This window comes from Dendrobium catenatum, unplaced genomic scaffold (assembly GCF_001605985.2).
Source record: "Dendrobium catenatum unplaced genomic scaffold, ASM160598v2 fragScaff_scaffold_1338, whole genome shotgun sequence".
Taxonomy (NCBI): domain Eukaryota; kingdom Viridiplantae; phylum Streptophyta; class Magnoliopsida; order Asparagales; family Orchidaceae; genus Dendrobium; species Dendrobium catenatum.
The window spans coordinates 3343481-3354881 of record NW_021319800.1 but is presented as its reverse complement, the minus strand read 5'-3'; positions in this window follow the sequence as shown (position 1 = coordinate 3354881).

The following is an 11401-nucleotide window of genomic DNA, read 5'->3' as shown; positions in this document are numbered from 1 at the left end:
GATGTGATCAAGTCATTGACAACTCCACTTAATCAACACGCCATAAGAAAGGATAGAGTTGAGGAACCCCTATTTTTAACAATCATATGATAAGAGCTATTAAATCCTAACTCATCTAATCTAGTAAATTCAAGTAACCCAAATTGAAATCTTCTCAATAGGTTGAGGGTCAAAGTATTACCTATATTTGGTACTATCAATTAAACCCACTACATGCAAATCCTTCAAAATATATATAAAACATCATGCAAGGATCAAATGTTTTATTCAACAAGTCCACTAAAGCATAAAGCAAATGACCAAAGAAATTATCCCAAAGTTCACATAAAGCCTAAGGCTGAACTAAGATGATTCTGTCATCAACAAGTCTGTTACATATAAAGCTCTAGACCGATGACTTTTTTCCATCGACCTAATATAAACCTAAAGGGTTTAGGTCACTGACATTTACTCCATCAAATTCAACAATGCATTTAGCTAAGGCCGAATGAAGTTTCGTATTTATCAAAAGAATCCAATGCCAACAAGTCTATTCAACACTAACATCTATTGAGTCAATAAACAATCTTCAATTGCGATGGAAGATGTTCAAATTTAACACTCGACTCTTGAGCATCAATATCCATGTATACAAATGGAGACTAACCATGAAAGACATTCAGCGTGATAACCAAACAAGCTTTTGGGAGATCCACAAAACAAAACAAAAGTCTCATCATAACATCCAAACGAGCCTTTGGAGATCCGTAAAATGAAAATCTCAGCATGATATCCAAACGAGATCATGGAGATCAACAAAATGAGAACCTCGGTGTGACATCATGAAAAAATATTCAGAGATCTACATGGTCGATCAATATACAAAAAATGTGGTTCGCTCTAGGCCCATACCTTATTTATTGGGGGTATTTATTGACTCCTATACACTAAACTGCATGCAAAGGAAGAGAAGTAGGCAAATCAAGTAGCACGTGCGTCATTCCGTCACACCACTTGAAAGGTCAAATGACATCTCATTGCTAAATTAATTATGTCGTTGTAATCAGGATGTCAAATTAGCCTAAGTTGAGACCCCTTGCGGTCAAATCGGATGAGATTGATATAAAGAGATGATCGACACCCAAAGTTGACGCTCAACATCACCCAAATAATGTCCGATCATAGAACAGACTTTTTCGTTGCATCCAGAATATCATCGTCATTTAAAAACTATATCTTATTCAATCAATTGGGATCATCCAAGGCGGCGGCACGAATCCTAAGGCAATGATGCATAAATCGAGGAATTTAGCACTGGTGTTGATCAAATGATGTTTGATCTTAAAATATACTTCGTCATTGCATCCAAAATATTGACAATACACAAAATACACTATCAATTTTCCCAAAGAAATCATACGGTGAAATCTACATGCAAAATGAGGCAAGATGCACGAATTTCATGAAAATCATGTGAATCGAGGCATCTTCATTTGAAATCGACATGCAATAATCATTTTGAATTAACAATAATATTAATAAAAACATAATATAATTAATATTAATATTGATTTAAAATAATAAAAAAAATTAAGTCAAATGCAAAATCTAATCTGAATTAAATGCTGATTACCTCGGATGTCAAAACATGCTCTGAACTCCATCAAAATCCCATGAATCTCATTCTTTTTTCAATCGATCCTGTTGTTCTTCGAGACGAGCTTTGTCGTTAAGAGAGGTCAAAGACGGAAGGCATAAGGTCTGTTTATTTTAACTCCATTGAATGAACTTATAGCCTTTTTACGACCTACCCCTCACATAAAATCCCACTCTTACTTCTTCCCTTCCATCTGATTCAAGCTCTGTCCGTCCCATACTCTTCTGTTGCAACTGACTTCCCTCAAAATCTCCTACCCTGTTCCAGAAAACTTGCAGCCTGAACTCTCTTCTTCACTACCCTTCCGCTTGATTCATCCCAATCAACCTGGAAAGGATCGGTCCTTCTCACCCTCCGATCCCATCACTACACTCAACACCTGCAGTCACCAAATCTCACTCGCAACAGTCCACTTCCTATTTCTATGGGACTGTTTCCCCCAAATTTTTTTATTTCTACAAGAGTTGCAGCAGCATTCGAGCTTGAAAATTACTTGCAGAGATGAATTTTCTTCTCGTAGAAGTACTGAAGCAGCTGTGATGAAGTCAGTAGCAAAAGTTTCAAGAAATGAAGAAGTCTCCGTGCTAAGCCAAACTGAAGAACCAATAAATCAGATCACCAAAGAATAAGAGAAGCTGAAACTCAACTTATCAAGCCAAGATAAAGCTGCAATAGTCATTTAGTCAGCATTCATAGGCTTTAGGAAAAGAAAGTAGTATAAAGATCTAAAACTCTTTGCTAAGGAAGATGATGGAGGAGATGCCGAACAACAAAGTGAAGCTACTGAAGCTTTATTAACAATAGTTCAGGTGGGTGATTTTCCTGAATCATAAGAAGCTCAAGAGGCATTTATTTCTGTTCCATGACACAAATTGCACAGAGCTAGAAGTCAAATGTACACAATTAAAAAAAAGGATAACTAAAAAGGGCAGTCAAGCTCCGCCACAAAGTACAAGACGTCAATTGATCACATGGCCTCATCGATCAAAACCGTTCACCTTAACAGAGAGGATAAATCATAGCCATGCATGTATACACAACACACTATAAATACAGATATACATCAGACATTAAAGATATGAAAATGAGGTGAGTCATAATATAACATAACTTCTCCATTGTTATATCTTCTGCTTTGTCTTTTTCTATATGGTATCGGATCACATCCTTTAGTGAAGATTGAAGATCACAAGTGAGAGGCAAGAAATTTCGAATACTTCTCATGACTCAATCTTCTTCCTCTCAAATAGGAAACCCATCGACAGATCCACCATTTTATTTATGCACAATACCCGCATCTCTGAAGTTTGTCATCTCAAACATCAAAACCATTGTACCCACCCAATTATCAAATGATAATTATCCTATATGGAGATCCCAAGTGACCAAATTACTCATAGCAAAAGGATTTGCCACTTTCATAGACCCTAACATTTCCCCACCCTCCCATCTTCAACAAACATCAGATGGACGGACTATCACAAACCCCAAATATACTGAATGAGTTTTGATTGACCAGAACCTAGCAGCCGCACTTTGTTCCATAATAACCCCAGCCATATTACCATATGTTCTCCATTTAGATTCAACCACAGCTATTTGGATCACTATTGAGAGACGATCGCAATCATCCAACAGATCAAGAATTATTCAACTCAAAAATGAATTGCACAATGTTTCAATGAAACAGAATACCATGGCCGAATACTTAAATGAAATCAAGACTCTGGTAGATAAAATAGCACTAGCAGAAGCTACAATAGATAAAGAAGATATAATTCTTTATACACTCAATGACCTACCATCAACCTACTAGTCATTTAAAAGTACTATCTGAATCATGGTACAATCATTAAATCTTGATTACTTATATGCATTCTTGATCAGCGAAGAGATTAATCTCAATACTGAAGCAGCTAGACATTATAACATTTCTGATCAGAATACAGCCCTATACTTTACAAGAGGTAGAGGGAGAAGAGACAAAGGTAGATTGCCACAACAAAATATTAGCCCCAATAATAACAGCAATAACCAAACAGTATCAATGTGCCAAATATGTAATAAGAAGGGTCACTCAGCTACAAATTGCTGACATAGATTTAACATAAATTACACTCCACTGCAAAAACTCAATATAGCTTTCACGGCCACAAATGATAATCCCAACCCAGACTAGTACTTATATTCCAGGGCAACATCTCATCTCTCCAACGACATCAACAGTCTCACACTCGGTGAACCAACGCCATACAATGGTACATACAAAATAATCATTGGTGATGGAAGCACATTGCCCATAGCCCACACTGGAGCTGGAATTCTACCAACCCCCAACCGTAAGCTTCAATTACCACAACTTCTTCATATACCTACACTCTCCCACAATATCCTTTTTAATTATCATCTAACCAAAGACAATAACATTTCCATGTCATTTGATGCTTTTGGTTTCCATGTCAAGGATATCAAAATAAATAAAATCATGCTACAGGGACCAAGCTGTAATGGGCTTTATCCTATCCCAACCTACCCAAATATCTCTAAACAACACACCTTCTCAACACTGAACAATCAGAAAGCTGTAGCCATATGGAACAACAGACTTGGACATCCACACACCAGAACCATGGAAATCATTTCCAACACCAACAAACAGCTCCACATACCTATCTTTTTAGCTCCATGTTCTGCATGCAAGGTCGCTAAAGGCCATAAACTGCAATTTCCCAATTCTAGTTCTAGATCTAAGCTACCTCTTAACTCATTCATTCAGATGCATGGGGTCTCGCCCCAATCCCTTCAAATTAGGGATTACGGTATTATGTTATTTTTATAGATGATTATTCTCGTTTTGTATGGATCTTTGCTATGCCATGTAAATCAAAAGTACCATCCATTTTCATTACATTTCACACCATAATTGAAAAAGAAATATCATACAAAATAAAACAATTTCGATCAGATGGATGAAGTGAATATATAAATAGAACATTACAAGCCTACCTACAAAGACATGACATTCTTCACCAAATTTCATGTCCATACACTCCTTAACAAAATGAAATTACCGAAAGGAAGCATAGAAATCTCATTGAAATAGCAAGAACCCTACTAAACATAGCCTTTATACCATACTCTTACTAGCCAGATGTAGTAGTCATGATATCTTATCTAATTAACAGACTTCCCTCCCACACAAAGCAAAATAAATTTCCATTACAACTGTTATACAATAAAACACCAGATTACTCTAGCATAAGAACATTCAAATGAGCTTGTTCCCCATGAATTCCTCCACAAAATAGACATAAATTAGCCCCCAGAGCTACTCTATGCATTTTCTTGGGATACTCCACATCTCACAAAGGATACAAATGCCTCAACCCAACCACAAATCGCATAATCATTTCAAGATATGTGACCTTTCATGGAACCACATTCCCATTTGCACAAATTACATGAACTCCACCATCTCAAAAAGTCCATCACAGATAACCCTCTACTCCTAACACCCACCACTCAATCCACCCCATACCTCTCAACCAAAACACTAGACCCCAAAAACCACTCCCATAACCTTTTTCCCCAACACCACTACAACAGCAGATAGCCCCAACCCATCCCCCAACACCACCACAACAACAGACAACCCCACCCCAGAATAATCCACATCTATACCTCACCTACCTATTATACCACAAGCATCAACCCACCCAATGATAACAAGGCTTAAAACAGGATCTCTTAAACCAAAAACAATTTAAAACCATCTACACCAACATTCCCAGCTTTAAGATAACCAAACCCAATATCCCACAACATATCAAGAGGCATCAAAACACCATTACCGGAGACAGGCAATGGACACAAAATTTTTAGCATTACAACAATAAGAAACATTGACTATGGTTCCACCCCCATATGACACTCTCATACTCAGCTACAAATGGACATACAAAACCAAACCACACTCTAATGCAGGGAATAATAGAAAAATATAAGGCTCGAATGGTAGCTCATGGTCACAAACAACAATATGGGATTAACTACTTAGAAATATTCAACCCATTTGCTAAGTTTCCCACCATTCGCATATTACTGACAATTGCTTTTAATAGAAATTGGGAGGTTCATCAGCTAGATGTAGCATATGCTTTCCTACATGGAAAATTGACAGATACCATATATATATGAGACAAACTCCAGGATACGAGGACAATCAACACCCAGGACATGTATGCCTTTTTCATAAGGCAATATACGGTCTTAAGCAAGCCTCTCGGCTATGGTTCACAACTTTCTCAACATTCCTTCAGTAAATAGGCTTCCGCCCAAGCAAAGCAGACCCCTCATGACTCATACTCTCTCAAGAAGACTCCTAGGTGTACTTACTCACGTACGTTGATGACTTTATGCTAACAGGTAACAACAACTCTCTTATCTCAAACATCATATTGCAACTACATATCAAATTTTTGATGAAACATCTCAACACAGCCAATATTTTTCTTGACATAAACATCACAAACCATGACAAGTCCTTTTTTTATCACAAACCTAGTATACATTATCCATTCTCACCACGACAGGCCTTAACCTATGCAAACCATTATCAAACCCTTCATGCACCAAACCACCACAAAATATACCTCCATACCCCATTCTCACCGACCCTTACACATACAGGCAACTCAGCAAATCTTTACAGTACCTAACAATCACCAGACTAGGCATTACATACCATGTAAACCTACTTTGTCAACACATGCATAACCCACAACCATATTATGCTTAACACCTCAAAAGATTACTCAGATACATCAAAGGAATAATATAATATTGTATTCCCATTTCTTTGGGACAACTTTGACTTCACTCATACTCAGAAGCCGGCTGGGCAAGTGACATAAAGACAAGGAAATCCACATCAGACTACTGCTCTTTTCTTGACAACACACCCATCTCATGGAGTGTCAAGAAATAACATACCGTCGTGAGATCATCCATGGAAGTAGAATACCGAGCCATAGCTACGGCCATCACAGACATTATATGGCTATAATAGTTGTTATAGGACTTCAAAGTACATTTATCACATCTGATGGACCTTCATTGTGATAACATCTCAACCATAGCATTAGCCAACAACCCTGTCTTCCATGCAAGGACTAAATACATAGAAATCGACCATCACTTCATTCTACATCAAATACACTCGAACATCATAGAAGTCCATCCGATCAGCACACAAGATCAAATAGCCAACACCAAGCTGAGAGTTCATAAGAACCCCTTAGCTTGAGGGGGAATAAAAAGGACAGATGAGCTCCACCGCAAAGTATAAGACGTCAACTGATCATATGGCCTCAACGATCACAACCGTTCACCTGAAACAGAGAAGATAAATCTTAGCCACACATGTATACACTGCACTATAAATACAAATGTACATCAGACCTTAAAGATATGAAAAATGAGCTGAGTCATAGTATGACATAACTTCTCCATTATTATCTCTTCTACTTTGTCATTTTTTATAATAATAGTACCTTAAATAGCAATGTGATGAAGCTTAGAATTTGAAACAGACTCAAAGCCATGACCCGTCGCAAGAGAGCTCTTGCTTATACATTCTCTCTGTAACTAAGAGAATGCTCTAAGAAAAAAAGTCATTAAAATCTGACTTAGGATCCTAGCATGGGACGAAGTTGGGCTTGAGAGATACACATAAATAAGGCCTCCAAAAAACTCAATAGTCCATAATTTATTAGCAAATATTTTTAACCTATTTACAATTATAAAAGGCCAATAGTTATTAAAAAGGCGTTTGATGTTGCTTTTGGAGAGAAGGAAAGTTGCATTTCTAATGAAATAGTAATGAGCTTCCATGGCTCTGTTGAAGCATCTCAAGTTTCAGGCACTAATTGTAGTCCTATTAAGAACATGTTGAAGGCTACAAAAAGTGTTAAAAAGAGGAGGATATTGTCAGATTATCATCAAAAGAAAAAAGTGATCAAGGTAAGCAAGGGAGATTCTTCCAAGCAAATAAAAAAAAATTCAAGTAAGTACAGCCAAAGAGCATAAGGGATTAAATTCAAAGACGCTTCTTAGAACCACCAATGTTATTTGATTTCTATGTATAATACAACACATAAATATAATTTCTTATGGTCGATTTTAAACTGGGCTCTATAATCTTTTGATATTAAAGAGCCATATTTGATGATTAAAAAAGAGAAGAAAAATGACAAAAAGAAGAGAAAAAAATGAGAAAAGAGAGAAAAAAGAAAAAAATGTAAAGATGGAGAAAAGGAGTTTTTAGAGAAAAATGTATATTTTTGTTCATTTTATGACTCGTTGTTATCGTCGCCACTATTACACCGTGCATATATAATCTCCCCAACCTAAAAAACCAAGTTTTTGGTGCTTGTTGTGCAGTGCGTAACCACCTATGCGCACTTTTCTTAGCACAAATGGAGGAAGCTCGTCACGGTGCTCGCGACGAGGTAGGTAATCTCCCTAAAGTCATTTTTTTGGCATTTGTGGTGCATCGAGGGACCCCATATGCATGCTTTTCTTAGCGTGATGGGAGGGAACTCGATGTGGTGCTTACAACAAGGCGGGCGAGCCTTGTGCATATTTTTCTTACCACGGTGGGGCAAAATATAAGTACCCTTAAGCACTCACGTGGCATGGCGGGGGAAAAATTATATTTTCAAATAAGTGCTTGTGAGGACCCATGCACTCCTTTCTTGGCATGGTGAGGGACAAAGACTACGACTGCAGTACTGTCACCCGACATTGACTATGCACGTCTTTCTTGATGTAGCCCACAGGCTAAGACTCCTGTAGTTTCCCCAAAACTTGGGAGACATCGGGAGGCTGTCAAAATTTTTTCTATAAATGACAAGGAATTGAACAAGATAGGGGACAAAACTTGCAGACTTTTGAACATCAGGGGACTTGCAAATTTGGACTTGAACTTGATTTGAATCAAATCATAAGAACTTGAACTCAATATAATCAAAGGGAATATAATTTAAAGCTTTGAGTCAGATTTTGAATTAACAAACGCATAATAAAATAAAAATAGAATATGCTAAGTTACAAACCAATCCATTTGAATGAAAGTTGATTGAGATTGTGAGCAACATCAATTATTAAATGAAATGATGAATATCAATGGATAAATGAAAGAGTTATGGTGGACAATACTCCAACAAAATGATTCACATGTAAACAAGGAACTCATGGCAAAAGGTCTTCATACATAAGTAACATGCAAGTAAATGTGCTGGTTCCTTACATATATTGAAAATCAATATGAATAACTGGATACTGAAATCATATGAATAAGAATTCAATCATCATTTGATTGTAAGCAATCATTAACAAGGAGCAAATGGAGAATACAAAGACATGCTCAAAATTAACAATGCAAAACTTCTAGTGAACATTAAAGCTCATATGCAAGATGATTCACTCATAGTTGAAGATGAAAATCAAGTAATCATTAATAAGGACCAAGAAGGACATGTGTCCCAGTTATAAATGAATATACAAATATATGCAAATCATACATGAATCATGAGGATTGGTGTGTGGCATCTACCTCGATCTTATAAGCAAGTATACTAAATAACAACACATTTAACAAAAGATTCACGAGTGATAGTAAGATGTATAAAGTGGTGCACTTATGTACAGTGCATGGGAAATATACAAGTATAATGATCCTTTTCCGATCAATGCCAATTTACAAGTGAATTCATTAAGCACATGCAAGTGAGAGGAGAAACACACATGGTGAATACGATAGACTAATACAACAACTTTGATACAGTTAAATATACTAGCTTACCAGTGGGAAAACACTAATTGTTAATGCATACAATAATCATGCAACAGATATAATAATGGTCCTAGAGTTTGTAAATAAACACATTAGTTCATCACAAACAATTGAACTCAATGTGTAGTGAATGTAGTGTTGATATCCGTATCTATACAAGTGAAAACCATAAGTATGCTATAGATATGAACGATGGGTAGCGAATATGATCATGCCTCACTATCAATATCAAAGTACAAATGAATGTACTTAACCTCATACTCAACCACCATTCAATGACCAATGAATACATTGATCTACTACGAACCGAATGGATAACATAATGCAGTCATAAGCTTCCATGAGCTACTGCAAAAGACCCGCCAAATAGTATAGAAATGCCCTTATACACACATTCGACATGTATACAAATAGACATACACTTGCATGGGCCCTTATGAGCGTGAGGTATTTACACATATGACATCTAGGGATGCTATGCAAGTCAATAAATAAACTTAAATTCAAAGCTGATCTTCCTACACTGGTAAATATGAGTTAACTTAGTTTGAACTATCAAATTAATGTAGTCGTGGCGTTGATCGATATATATATTTATTTTATACATTCATATTCGACCTTCAAGACCTATGAACAAACAAATTCATTAATAAAATCTAAAGCTAGCTCAAACTTGATCCTTTATTGACCAATTGGTATAGTCGATAGGGTTAAATTAATGAAATATGAATGCCCATAAGCACCCCGATGATGATCGTGTTGAATGCAAATCTCAATCGGATGAGTTTATTCCAATATTCAGAATGAAATTCCCAAAAACCCTTACAGTCCAAAAACTCCAAAAATTCCAAAATCTAAAATATTTAAAATTGAAATGAAATCATCAAACACTTAGAGCAAGAATCCATCCATCCAGCAACTGTTTATCGAGATGGACAAATTGAAATTTACTTCAACTGACAAAGAGCTAATATCTCATTGAAAATATCACTAGGATTCATTCTCAAACCATCGCCTGGTAGTAAGGACGTGATAAGAATCCTCTAAGCAGTGGTTTTGCAGTCAAGTTGCACCACAGGTAAACAATTATGATTGGGCCCTCTAAACCCGGTGGTTTTACCTCCAAATGACACCACTAATTATGGTTATTGTCTATGCCCGTATGCTCCTCAATGGGATCAAATCCTTGATATATGAATCGATATGATATAATCGATAGGGCACAACGTCCTCTCTTAGCTAAGATAGATTTGAATTTGTCCCCTTAAATAAATACTCCCCCTAGGTCTACAAGGTACCCTTGGACAAAGCAACCCATGATTGCCAATAAGGATCCTTCTTTCATGTTGGGTCGACTACATCCTCTGAGTAAGTAGACCACGGACCATGATGGTCTGGGATGATAGAATCATGGGATCTTGATCTGTGCGTCATTCATTCCCTCACCATTGACTTTAAGAGCAAGATGATAAAATTTCTAATTTTAAATATCCAATTTTCAACATTCAAAACCTATGTTGATATTATATGCCAGATAAAACGTATATCTACTTATCTAATTGACGACTAGCCTTAAGTTCTCTCTTGTTATCGGGAGGAGTAATTAACTATAGGAGCTTGCGCTTATAGGAAACCAGACCTCAAATCATAAAATCATCGTAAAATGAGGGCCAAAATCTCTGGGTAGTTTCTTATCTACAAACCTAATTTGTTGTCGTAAATATACCCCAGAACTTAATCAGTTAAAATTCCTTTAAAAAGCACGGGGAGGTCGGAGTGCAAATTTTTGGAGCCCACAAATATGATGTGTTAGTACATTCAATAAATTTAAAATATTTCCCACATTTCATTAAATTTACCTAAAATTGATTTATTAGTCTTAATCATGTTTATATATAATAATTATATTA